Source organism: Meleagris gallopavo, chromosome 17 (assembly GCF_905368555.1).
Source record: "Meleagris gallopavo chromosome 17, MGAL_WU_HG_1.1, whole genome shotgun sequence".
NCBI classification, from domain to species: domain Eukaryota; kingdom Metazoa; phylum Chordata; class Aves; order Galliformes; family Phasianidae; genus Meleagris; species Meleagris gallopavo.
The window spans coordinates 11,888,741-11,901,324 of record NC_139420.1 but is presented as its reverse complement, the minus strand read 5'-3'; the positions used below and the strand labels follow the sequence as shown (position 1 = coordinate 11,901,324).

Genomic DNA, 12,584 nt, shown 5'->3' with positions numbered 1-12,584 from the left:
ACACTTCTTGAACAGTTTGCTTTCAACACAGCACCTCCAGGCACACCAGAGAGACAAGGCACAGGAGCCCTAAACTCTATCTGGCAGGCCAGTAGGAACAAGGGAGATAAGGACAAGGTTGAGAGCCATATCACTGTGCAGCTTCATAACACTTACACTAGTAGTATGAGACTGATAATGAGCAAAAGCTTCTTTGATTCTGTTTGTATACAAATATTTTCCACAATAGCTATCAATATCCAGATGCTTTCCTCTTCTGCCCCAAAGAAAAATTACAAGCTCCAGCATTAGCTGTGCTGTAAAGCTCCATGCCCTGTCCACAGAACATTGGCAGGATAAGATCTATTGAGGAATGGCACTGGCATTCCACCAAGATTGCTATCGTGAGTAAATGGGACATCAATCGGTTGTTAAAAGTAATAACTGACTTTAGAAAGGTGATGTTATTGGATAACGTACTGGCTTGACTGGCTTGAAAAAACTGTCCATGTCTTTTACATAGAATATTCTACATGCAACTTGAATAGTTCACTCTACTGAAATGGTCCCAAGACTTGGGTGTCCAAACACAACCACACTGAAATATTGACTGTACATAGAAAGAATTTTTAAGTTTAACATAGATGTGTGCTACACTTTGGCTCAATCACATCAGGAAGGTGAGTTCAAAAGCAAATTTAGTCATATAGAGGACACTTCAATTTGAATCCAGCAGCTCTGAATTCTTGAGTAAGGAAAAAATGAGGGTACCACAAAAGTGGGAAGAGTCCAACTCCCCAGCAGCAAAGAGGAACTTGGGCAAATACAGTATTCTCACATATTAATGGTTCCCTCCACAGTAACACCTGCTTCAAAGCAGCACATACATCCCATCCTCCATGTCTTTGGACTGTAAAACATCATTTTAACAAAAATCTCAGTAGACTTTATAGTGAGTATACAAGGCTAGATAGCTCACCACTCTAGAGCCCAAGGAAGGGAAGAAGCCCTCAACCCGTGAAGCCATGAAACGATGCACTTTCTTATCTGGTGGGAGACAGTGTTCAGTACTGACAAAGTTCCCCCATCCTCACTACTTCCCTACTCAGTCTATCCGGTATAAAGTCTTAAAGGCAATGAAGACCGTAACTGTATCCAGTGTTTTCACACTGAGAAGGAATAAGCTCCATCTCCACCCCCTCTGAACGTACATGTCCGTTCATTAGCAGAACTGAAAAATACCTGCCCTAGCTGCATAGTCCTAAAATTTTCCCTCTTTGATCTGAAAATGGTCTGAAACTGATCTGAAAATCAGATCTGAAAATGTTTGGTTAAGCCACTCAAGGCATTTACACCTGTACCTCAAGCAATTGCCAGAAATGGGCTAGCCAGAAAAATCATGATCCTGAGAATCCCAAGCGACCTTCTGAAGTAAATAAAGAGCGGATGGAAGGATTAGGGCCTTTCACTGGTAGCATTTCTGTATCATTACTACTGGCAAGATTCTCAATTCTCAGGTATATCATCTCAGGTATGGGTAGTTCCCAGGCTAAATATCATCTGATCCAGACTCCAAGAACAGACTCTGTAATGCAGTTACTCTTCAGCATCAAGTAAGAGGCAGATAGGACCTAGCTACCTTTCACACTGGTACCTACGGCAAGCACAGCAGTGTATCTCATAGCACTCCAGCTGCAAGAAGGGTGAGGAGTTGGTTCTGCATTTCTTCCTCCTGTCCCTTCTTCCTCCTTCCTTTTAAACTCAGCATGTGAGGAGATCTTCTTGGCCCTGCCTTTCTAAATAAAGAAGAAACTTCTCAGCCGCCTATTATGGGACGATTAAGGGGGAAGGGAGAATCTAAAGCAGTCTGATTGAGAATTTACAGGTCGTTGGCTCCCTTTCCCGCTGTCAAAAAGGGGCAACCCTTAATGGGGTGAAACGGCTACAGGAGAGCACAGGGCTCGGTCTGTTCAGCCTCTAATGAGGGGCCATCGGCTCAGCTAGGTCAGCTTGTTAGGAAAGGAAGAACGCCAGCGCAGAGTGAGAGTCAGAGATGGAGACTTACAATAGCTCTTGAGGGGCCATGAGCCTAAGCGCTGGAGCTCCGGGGGAGGGGGCAGCAACCACATCGGCAGACTACTCCTTGCTTCCTGAAATCCCATTACCTTCCTTTTATTTCACGGTAGAGACTGATGGGCAGGGAAAGGGAGGGCGAGATGTCCAGGAGGAAGTCCCACTGTCCAGCGCCTTCCTTCCACAGAGGTCGGGCCCATAGGATCAATTTTTCCCCTGTGTATGTGATTTTCTTGTCTCTCTCTCTCTCGATCTTCCTTTTTTTTTTTTTTTTTTTAAACAAGAATACGGGCGCCAGGCTTACAAGAGGTCCTCAAGAACTGTCAATCAGGGCATGAAATATTCAGAGAGCTTAATCTTCTTAGGGGATCTGTAGAGACCCCCTCATGGGGTCTGAATGCTCTTCATGAACTCGCAAATAATGGGTAAGGGGAGAGTGGAAAATAAACACAGCTGAAAAGAAAGAAAAGAAAGACATCCTTAGACAGACACCCTTATATCTTGGTGAGGGGCATATTATAAGAATTAAAATGGAATAGAAAAGACCTTTTAAGACCCAATTAGTGAAACAGTCTCCCTTCTGACTGGTACTCAGATAACCACCTTTGGGTATTTTTCATCATGGCTGTTTCTTTCTTTTTTTCTCAACAGGTAGTCCAATTCATTGGTATTCCTAGCTAAATCGTGACCTAGTTTTTGACCTTATGCAAATTACTACTTCTCCACTTTCTGTGGCCTGGTCAATATACAGGATTTCTATCAGTCTAGTTGGTTAATGTTTCAGGATCACACAGACTGGCCCAGTGAGTAGCTTGCATAGATTTCCTTTGAGATCTCGAGAATCAAGTGGGAATTTTTCAAGGTGATCACATAGTTCAAGTAATGATGGTCTTCAGTTACTTAATTACCGATCTGCACTGTAGGGACAACAGCATGTACTTATACTAAAGCATCAGTCTCTGACTCAATAAACGTATCTTGAGATGTAACTCAGATATGTTAACAATAAGAGCCCATACACATATCTAAGTTACATTAATTCATTTTAATATAGAACAAGTGCAAGTTTGATCAACTATTTTTTTTTAGATTATTCAGGGGCAGGCTTTTTCCTATCCAAAAGCCTGAAAAAAAAGTGAATTTGGATTTTCCATGTTTCTCTCTCTCTCTTACACATCTTAAGGTAATTCTTTGTGAAGAACAAATACTGCAAGTAAAATATCTTGTACCAAGTTGCAGTCATCACTACGTCTACAGAGTCTCTGAAAACTGAATCTCCTGGTTCTGCTGTTTGAAGAACTATGACTAGCATCTCTAACAAGTCACTGCAGTACCCCATGCTCAGCACCTTCCTCTCTGCTAGCACAGTTGAGACATGAAGAAAAAATGTTATTAAAATGGACAGAGAAACCACCTACGCTTTTTCCTTCCATCAGTGTCTGAAATGCAGAAAATAGCACTATTGATGCTTCTGCGTTTAAAGGCATGTAGGAGATCAGTCTAAGTGTCCCATTAACCACTGAGCTACACAAGAAGTCAAGAAAAAAATATTACTTCTTCTAGATGGTTCAGTAGATCCTAGTTTGGGAAACAGCTGTGTAGCTGTGCCACCTGAATACTTGGGGTTGAAAGGCAAAAGCCATCTCTCATTGACATGTTTTGATGTTGATAGAAAGGAGGAAGTACTTTTCAGGACTTAGCAAGCACAATATACCAGAATGAGCCAGAAAAGGCTTGTTACTTTTCTCCCTCTTCGCCCTCAGAGGGCAATGCTGCCTTTATGGCATCTCACAAAAACTGTGGTGCAGAACTGTGCTCATGCAGTTTAACACCTGGATGGCACAGTGAGGTTGGAAGCATTTGCTTGTTAATTTGAAAAAGTATCATTAGAATAGCTGCAGCTATGCAGATAGAATGAAGTGGAGAAGGAAGAGAAATTCAGTAACCAGCTTGTTCAGCCTGCAGGGGAAAGGTCTATACGGTCGCATTTAGGAAGAGAAGGTGCCAGTGTAGTAGAGAAAGAGAGCAGCACAGAAGTAAAGGCAAGGTACATATTTTCCAGTGGTAAAAACAAATCTAAAGAAAGAGAGAACAGCCTTCTTCCCCCCCTCCTCCTCTCCTCCTGTACCTGAGGTCATGCTGTGACCTTTTAGAAGATGGGATGTAAAAGTGACCTTTGTCAGAGTGTGACAGAGCATCCAGCCCGGGTTTCCGTGCAAAGATGTGGGAAGCCTACAGGCAACTCTTCTTCTTTGGGCAGAGGTCCTGACCCGCAGCAGCACCCTCACAGGGTTGTCAAGGACAGGTTCCCTAACCCCGATTGCTCTGCACAAGGAAACACAGATGAGAAGACAGGCTAGCAGATAAGGAGTCTAGTCTTTAAACTTTCTCAACCTATCTGTAAGTGGTATTGATTGGGAGCTCTGAGACAACACTTCCCTTCCCTGAGTCTCAAAAATAATCTTAAGAAAATGCCACAACCCTTATAAGCTTGAGTGCCTTCAAGAAGGCAGAGGTACACCTGCAGTCCTCTCAAAGACAAAACAAAGGGAAACAGGGCCAGAGTTTCCTTGCTGCTTTACATCCATGGCTTTATAAAAATCACACTACCCAACATGCCTAACTGGGTGTATTGAGGAAGCACCCAACTAAAGAATGGATTTGTGGGCATCCTTCTCCATCTTTTCTCTGAGAATGTGTATTGCTAAATGCTCTACGTCCCTGAGATATACTTGGCCATACCAGGGTAACATTCAAACACTCATTTTCACAATCACAGTTGCTCAAGAAAAAAAGATTCCAGCAACAGGACAAACACCCATTTGTTCCAAGTAGGTTGGTTCTAAACAGCAAGCCAAGCAAACCCTGGAGGATGCAAAGAGAAAACATGCTAGGAGCTGTCTGACACTAGGTCAGCTCCACACGGGACACCACTGCTCTGTTGCCACTCACAAAGACAGGCACTTCCTCCTTTCCTAACCTCATCCTGTCTCTTAGCTAACATATAGCAGACCTTTTGAATAAACAGATCTCTGTTGGACATGCAGTTCAGGTGCTGGCCGCTCCAGCTGTGAATCCCTCATCTCTCTGCTATGTCCTGGAGGCATGAGAGGGCAGAGGAAGCAGGGCAATCTTCAGCCTCCATCTCCTGCTGCCCCACGACCTCTGAGCTACCACTGTTGACCTTGCTGGGGTTGCAAGGGGTTGACTAATTTGGACACGTTCAGGCAGTTGCTGTCATCAGCTTCCTGCTTTGTCGATCAGGGAGGTTTTTTCTATAGGCAGGAGTCAATTATTTGGCAATCTCAGGATGATCGGAAGAGACTATTAGTGTTTGACATTTTAAAGGGAAATGGAAAACAGTCCACCTCTCCCTTTCTGCCAGCTAAACCAAGCACTTCAGATTAAATTTTGCATAGCTCTTTCCGCATACAAATTAGCTCGATAACTGCTGCTTTTCTACTATGTCAGTGGGCCACCTCAGAAAAAAAGGCTTGACCATGACTCCTAATCAACTGTCACAGAACATGGCCATCTGGACTGCAGCAGAGACTCTAGAAGTCTAGAGTGCAGCAAAAATGCTCTCAGTGGAAGACATAAAGAAGGTTGAGCAGAAGATCTGTGTTTGGAAGTACCCACAAATTTGTCAAAGTAAACTGAAACAGAAATTCATGCTGTATGTACAAATTTCATTGCCCTGATCAGACAACATGTGGATGAAATGTGTTTGAAGCTTAAAAACAATATTCCAGAGAAAAATCTGTGTGAAATGGAAGCGTGGTAAATTTGAGAGCTGTTCAATAAATCCTTGCAGTTCACGAGAACAGACTTTGAGTTTTCCAGACTTTTCCAGAAGTTATCCTAAACTTCCCTATGGGATGAGTGATCCACTTCTCTCCAAGATCCCTTTCTAGGGATTTGTTAAACATTTATGCAGAAAATACATCTTATCTTGAAAGTGTGGAAAGCCTGACAATCCAATTGGTAAGATAAGCAGTCAGAAGTCATAAAATAGTAGCCTCTGTTCCAACCATATTTAAGAAATAGCCCTTAAGGAAGAAAAGAATATAGTGGGGCTCTTGGACAACAATTTCCCCACAACTATCAGAACAAAAAAAGTGATGCCTCCTGACTGCTGCAATAGGATTCACGGCTTGGGTGCATATCTCCTATCTTTCTTGACAGCAGAATATGTAGTATGTCTAGATTGCCAGTATTGTTTTGCAGGCATATGCAGAAATCCCAGCCAGAATCAAACCCTCATCATACTCAATGCTGTACAAATTTGCAGAAGAATTCTGACTTACTTCTTTAATACTACAGATTAAAGTTTGAACAGTGGATTTTCTATTTCCAGAGCCTTAGATAGATTGACACCAGTAAACTCTGAAAATCGGTAAATATTAACAACTTGCTCACACTGCATCCCAAAAAGAGAGCTGAAGCTGAATTTCATACTTCTCCATAAGAACTGATACAGGAAAGCTACTGCTTCAAAGCAGTTTGAAGGCCAGTTAGCTGCCATGGCTTACATTCTGTAAAACAGAGAGAGGAAGAAAACTTTAAAGTTTCAAGATATCCAGGTTCTCCGCTGTTACAAGCGCAGTCACCTTTCTCTTGAGGAATAACACATGATGGAGTCTAATGAGAAGCCTGTTGGTGGCAGATTGCCCTCTCTCCAGCACATTATTACTGCCAGTATCCAGTTGGACCAAGTCCCCCTGGGACTGTCCAGGATTTGTCTGTATGCAGACAGCTCTGATGTGGCAGCAGGGCAGACTCTAAGCGGTGGTGTGATTTAATAAACAGACACTTAAGGCAGTTTACGCTGGAGTCAGCCCACTTTGGATGGCCTTCTCTGCTAATTTAACACTGGCTGCAGCCCCCAAGCTGGCGTCTCCCTGCTCATTAGGGAAAAGGGGTGCACATGCATGCGTGTGGGGGAGGAATTCTTGCTTCACATCGGTGTTTGAGAGACTTTATTATACAGGGCAGCTCATTTCACTCACTACACTGCAGAGATTTTTTATATGGAGAGAGGGGAGGTAGGATGCCAGTTAAGATGCTTCCCTGTTGTTATTTTCATTAACTTTCTTCCTTCTTGTTTTGGTTGGGGGGGATGTGGCAAAAAAGGACAATAATTGCCATTTGCCGCAGACTTTGAGGAGTCCTCAGCCATTACAGATTAAATTGCATTCCGTACAAGTGTCCATCAGGCCCCAGCTCTAGACTCCAGGCTAGTTAGAGGGCAGCGGACTCAGCTGCAAGAACATTTTGCTCCACTTCTGATCTGTCCTAATTATAAAAAGGATGCTCTCTCCTTTAACCCCTACAATTCTACTTCCTATTAGTATGGTACAATCCTTCAGCCAAGTATTCCACTGGTTTACATGAATTACATGGACTGTCAGCAGCAGAGAAGCTAAATAGATCCATGCTGCCTGAGCATCTCTTTCCTGTTCTGTAACTCTCTAACCAACGAAGTATTTCAGATTTCAAATACAGTGACAAAATCTGAACGCATTCTGGACATGAAGCATCTGCATTAAAAAGTCAAACTAAAGAGAATACACACAGGTCCAGTTCAAAGCATAAATAGCTTGATACACATGGCTAATTTTAAGTTGATAAGCATCAGTCCATTTAGCAGTACAGTAGCAGGGTGAAGCAGAGTCTACAACACTTTTTTTTCAGAAGATAAGCTTATAGGCCCACGTGGAGCTTATTACGGTTCTGGCAATGCAGCCACCAAGCTAACATATGTCTCAGCAAAACTACACAAGCCATGCTGACAGCACTGCAATGTGGATACATAATAAACATCTGGATTACAACCAGGAAGTAGTAAGTTGTCATTTTCACTCCAGCTGGTAAACAGCTCCCACTTTAAAACCTCTTACAGCAGGATCTTTCCTCATCTTTTGTTACAGAGTAGTGCAACAAGACTAAAAGCAAAGAAGAACACAAGACAGATGCTGGTCACTTCAAGCTCTGCCTTGATGCAGCTCAGACACTGACTTCAGTTAATGCACTCCTGACTCATGCTGGTTTACATGAGACAAGAATATACCTTTGTTTGATCTTGCCCCTCACAACATATGCAATGAAGTTCATGCTTAGCAGATTGCTTTCCTGCACTCCTGCCACCAAGCTCCCATCTTCCTCCCTCTTCCCCCCCCCCCCCAACTAATTCTTATCCAATCTGCTGCTCCTCTCCTGAAGGAGGAACAGAGTTGATAATCTATGTATTTCTGAAAACTGGCATTGTTTTATCATTGCCCAGAGTGCCGTGAACAGCTATGACCACACAGCACCACAAGAAGAGCAAGGCCAGGGCTTAGCACCACGCTTCAGATAAAGATATTCTACAGATTTGCAGGAAAGTACCAATAATGTCATATGGTCTGAACTGCAAAACAGATCATCAACACTCCTTTAGGGAAAGAATTATCCTTCCCCACTACATGAAGTCAGTACTAAAAGCAATATCTCATGGTTGAAATGCAGCATAGTTTAAAACAGACATGAATTCTCCCTTTGCACGCTCCACATGATGATGAATCAACCACATCCTACGGCAGTCTGTTCCAACAGCATCTTACTCAACAAGCTAACATCTTGCTTTTATATTTACAACATCTCTTTGTCCTGAGTAAAAGAAAGTGTGTGGTTTAGAAACATCTTGCTCTGGGGATACTGGCAAAACCAATTTACCCTGACAGGCTGTTAAATGTTGGCTGATAGCATCTACATGGTTATTTTTCTTTTTAGATGGCTCCCTTATTTATGTTAATCACTTTGCCCTTTACTGAAATTTCACTAATTCTTTTCACTCCTTTTGTTTTGGTGAGTCTGTTTGTCTGTTGCTGTTATTTGTTTTCTAATGAATTTACTTCCTGTAAAATATTTCTTAGAATCAACAGCCATCGAGCCATGGGCAGTATCTTTTAAATGCATTAGTGGAAAATGTAAAAAAGAAGCAGAAAGAGAACTTCAGAAAACCAAAAAAGAAAAAGAGGAAAGCAAGCACAATATGTGGCTTCTCCAGCTAGTACTGGACAGCTCCCTCCAAGCGGGCTCCCATACTGTAGGTATAGCAAGCAATACAAGGAGCCTTTAAACACTCTCTTCTGATACAAAATATAACATCAGTTGCTACAGACCCATTTTTCTGTTCCTAACAATGACTATGAATGCAGAACACTGGAACACTGTGCAAAAATCTTGCAGAAAAAAAAATAAATAAAAAAAAAAATCAAGAGAAATGTTCCTTACCAAAAATTTCCCCTTACATTCAGTTGTGGGAGGGCCACATCAGGTTTAATATCCCTGCCAGACAACTTACTTTTATTAAGTTCCTTACCACTGCATTCGTGGCACTTTATTATTTCTTTTTTCTAAATATATTTTCATTGAGCAGTATACTTTGTCCAAATCATTTACTACAATGAAGAGTGTATTCATGGCTTTTGGACTTACCTATCCACATATGTATAACTTAGAAGACAGAGGTGCTGGTCAGAAGCGTGCACATATTTTAGTAGTAGATATCATTGACAAGTCCTTTAACGCATTGTGGGGATCTCTGTTTCTTTAAAATTGTATCTCTGAAAAATAAGAGGTTTGCTACTTTAATGGAGAGAAGAGTGGCATTTTATCTGCAGAACCTCAAAGTAATGACAGTCTATTCAATGTTATAATTTGTTCCAGAAGTTTTTGTTATATGTTGAACTAAGTAAGGGTCAACAATCTGTGCAAATTTCAATCAAGTATTCCATACAGATATGCAGAGAAAGGTCTGAATTCAAACACAAGTATTTTGGCAGAAAAACAGAGGCTCGTTAGCCTTCTTTTTAATGGCAATGGTTTATTGGCAGTTGACAGAGGGTTTGAAAAATACCAACGAACACCTAAAAAGAAATCTTTTAGTGTTCTAGTCAGATAACTGAAGCCAAACAGTCACTGATAAGTTTAAAATCAAGACTATAAAAAAATACTGTAGTTTTCTGAAGACTTGAAGGCATTTCTTTTTAAAAGGTATTTAATCTCCAGATCTAAACTATGGTTGGCAAAAAAAAAAAAAAAAAAAAGAGAAGAAAAAAGAAAGAAGAAAAAAAAAATTGGACCTGAAAAGTTTCTCTATACATACATCTACTACTAATGCCAGCACTACTTACAAACTGCAGCAGCTTACTGCAGGTGAAAGCAGTACAAACTTCCTATTGCAGATATACATAAGTACTTCTTTGTGAAGAGGGAAAAACAATAATTATATCAATGTAATCTTATGTTCAAAATAGATGTTGAACTTCAGTAAGTAACAGTTTAAAAATATCACACACTTAAGTAAAATATTTATAATGGTATGAATTTTATGCATGAATGAAGCTGTAAGGATCCAATGCATGATCAGTGATTGGATGTAAACAAGGTACTGCATTCTACTGAGGCAGTCAGCTGAGCTGCTGCAACTGCTCCTGTGCATGCTTAGTTCATCTTCATTTTTAAAAATAACAAATTGAAATCAATAGCTACTTAATGAGTGTTATTTCATTATACATTGCTGCTAGTGCCAGGAGGTTGGGGGAATGGCAGGTAGAGGGTATGGTTAAGTGAGACGTGTTTACTCAGGGAGTTTCAGAGGTGAAGGAAATGCTAAACAAGACTCCTGCAAGGGAGGTAAACCAACTCTGAAAATTGCCATCTAAATCTAATTAAAACAGGTGAGGATGGTATAAGGAAAGCAGCAAATATTAATTACACAGCAGAATCACCTCACAATCTCTGCCACTGACCCAGAGAGCAAGAAGGTCCCCCAGAGGAAGACTGCAATAATAAGTGCAAAGAGCTCCACCTCAGTGAGTTGAAGAATATATTTTGACCAAAAAACAGGTGTAATTTATTCTCTGAAGCACTGCCATCATTGCCCAATCACATTCTATGAATTCAGGACCTGATTTAAGGGAAATTCCTTCTCCTCATTTTACTCCACAAGCATGTCGGAAAGATAAATGTCTATTCTGTGTGGAAGGAGAGTCCAGTTTAAGAAAAGGAGATAAAAGCCAAGCTTTCAGCCATTTTGTGCAGCAGTTTCCAGTGCCCTCGTACTGAGCTGATCGTGTCAGTATCTCAAGGTCCCCAGAGACGGTAATCTTATGTGTTCAGAGAGGCTTTAGTTCATGCAAGGTCAGAGTAATTGTGCATGATTAATGGTTTATCTCTTCCTGAAAGCCTTACACAAAGGCTCCAAACCAAGTTAGCCGTAATTCCATACTCCTTACAGTCCGCTTAAAGGGGCAGCATCCTATTTCCTGTTGGTGGGGCCAAGCAGGTTGACTTTATCAGAATTGGAAGCGGGCCATGTGGCCTTTCACAAGAGGCCCTTTCCCTGTTCATCTCCCTAGGTAATGTGAATACATTGAAAAAAAAGTCCAAATTCAGTCTAAACCACCCCAAAGTTAAAAACAACAACAACAACAACAAAACAGACTTCTCTGTGACAGCTCCCAAACCTCTTGCTCTGAGATTCTTTGATTTCTACAGAACTGCTCCTTGTCATATTGTCAGAGCAGGGCATATTAGAATCATCTCAGAATGCCATTTTTTCAGCTGCAGCTTTACTTTGTTAAGAAAAGGATCATTTTTAATCAATTACAGCTTTGTGACCATGGGCAGCCACATAAGCTGATTAAATTATGATTTGCAGATAGAGCTCATGCTTACAGATAATTCCTTAGGGATAGCTGCAAATTTAGCCCTTTTTTTTTTTTTTGGTTTGGTTTCACAAAGCATTAAAGAAGCCCGATCGCTTCGAACATGCACCATCTTTTGCTGGAGTAGCTGTCTTCAGACTGCAGAGCATTTGTGAACTGCTATTTAGTTATACACTGTGTAACTGGGCACATAAGTCATATGCTGTTGTGTCTCCTCTGATGTCCAAAGTCCTTTCCACAACACAACAGTGAATAGTTCTGTTCACATACCAAAAATCTCTGTGCTCTCCAGTGACCAGGACATTCATATCAAGCGCAGCATGCCCTGTGGTTTTATATGAATGAAACTCACGCTCATCAGGTTTGTTCACTGACAGCAGATGACAAGAAACCACAAACATGGTTGAATCAAAGCAGCAATATTCAGTCAAATATTTTTGGCAAACACAGTTGCCACCATCTAATCAGACAGCTTTGGTTTAATTGGGAAGCTGAAATATTCCATGTAGATGCCCCCTCCCTGGAGGCATTCAAGGCCAGGCTGGATGGGCCGCTGAGCAATCTAGTCTAATGAGAGGTGTCCCTGCCTATAGCAGGAGGGCTGGAACAAGACGATCTTAAAGGTCCCTTCCAACCTCAACCATTCTATGATTTTATGCCTTGTTGGTGAGAGGAAAAAAAAGCTTGCAGTATAGTTAGAGAATCCCACAAAGAAAAATTCTCCACTAATGGCCACAGAAAGTCAGCTAGCTAGCCAACACAAATGCAACATTGCCAGACAGTCTGACTGCCACATCCTTAGGAATAACTTTTTCTTTC

At 41.4% G+C, this 12,584-nt stretch overlaps 1 long non-coding RNA gene across 2 annotated transcripts in view; it reads right to left on the bottom strand.

The window, feature by feature from the left end:
- Positions 1–12,584, bottom strand: part of LOC109370292 (uncharacterized) — a 43,132-nt gene that overhangs the window by 7,135 nt on the left and 23,413 nt on the right. For both annotated transcript variants that reach the window (XR_014887057.1, XR_014887056.1), the window contains exon 2: positions 9,532–9,659. This is a non-coding gene — a long non-coding RNA (uncharacterized LOC109370292). The remainder of the gene's footprint in view (positions 1–9,531; positions 9,660–12,584) is intronic.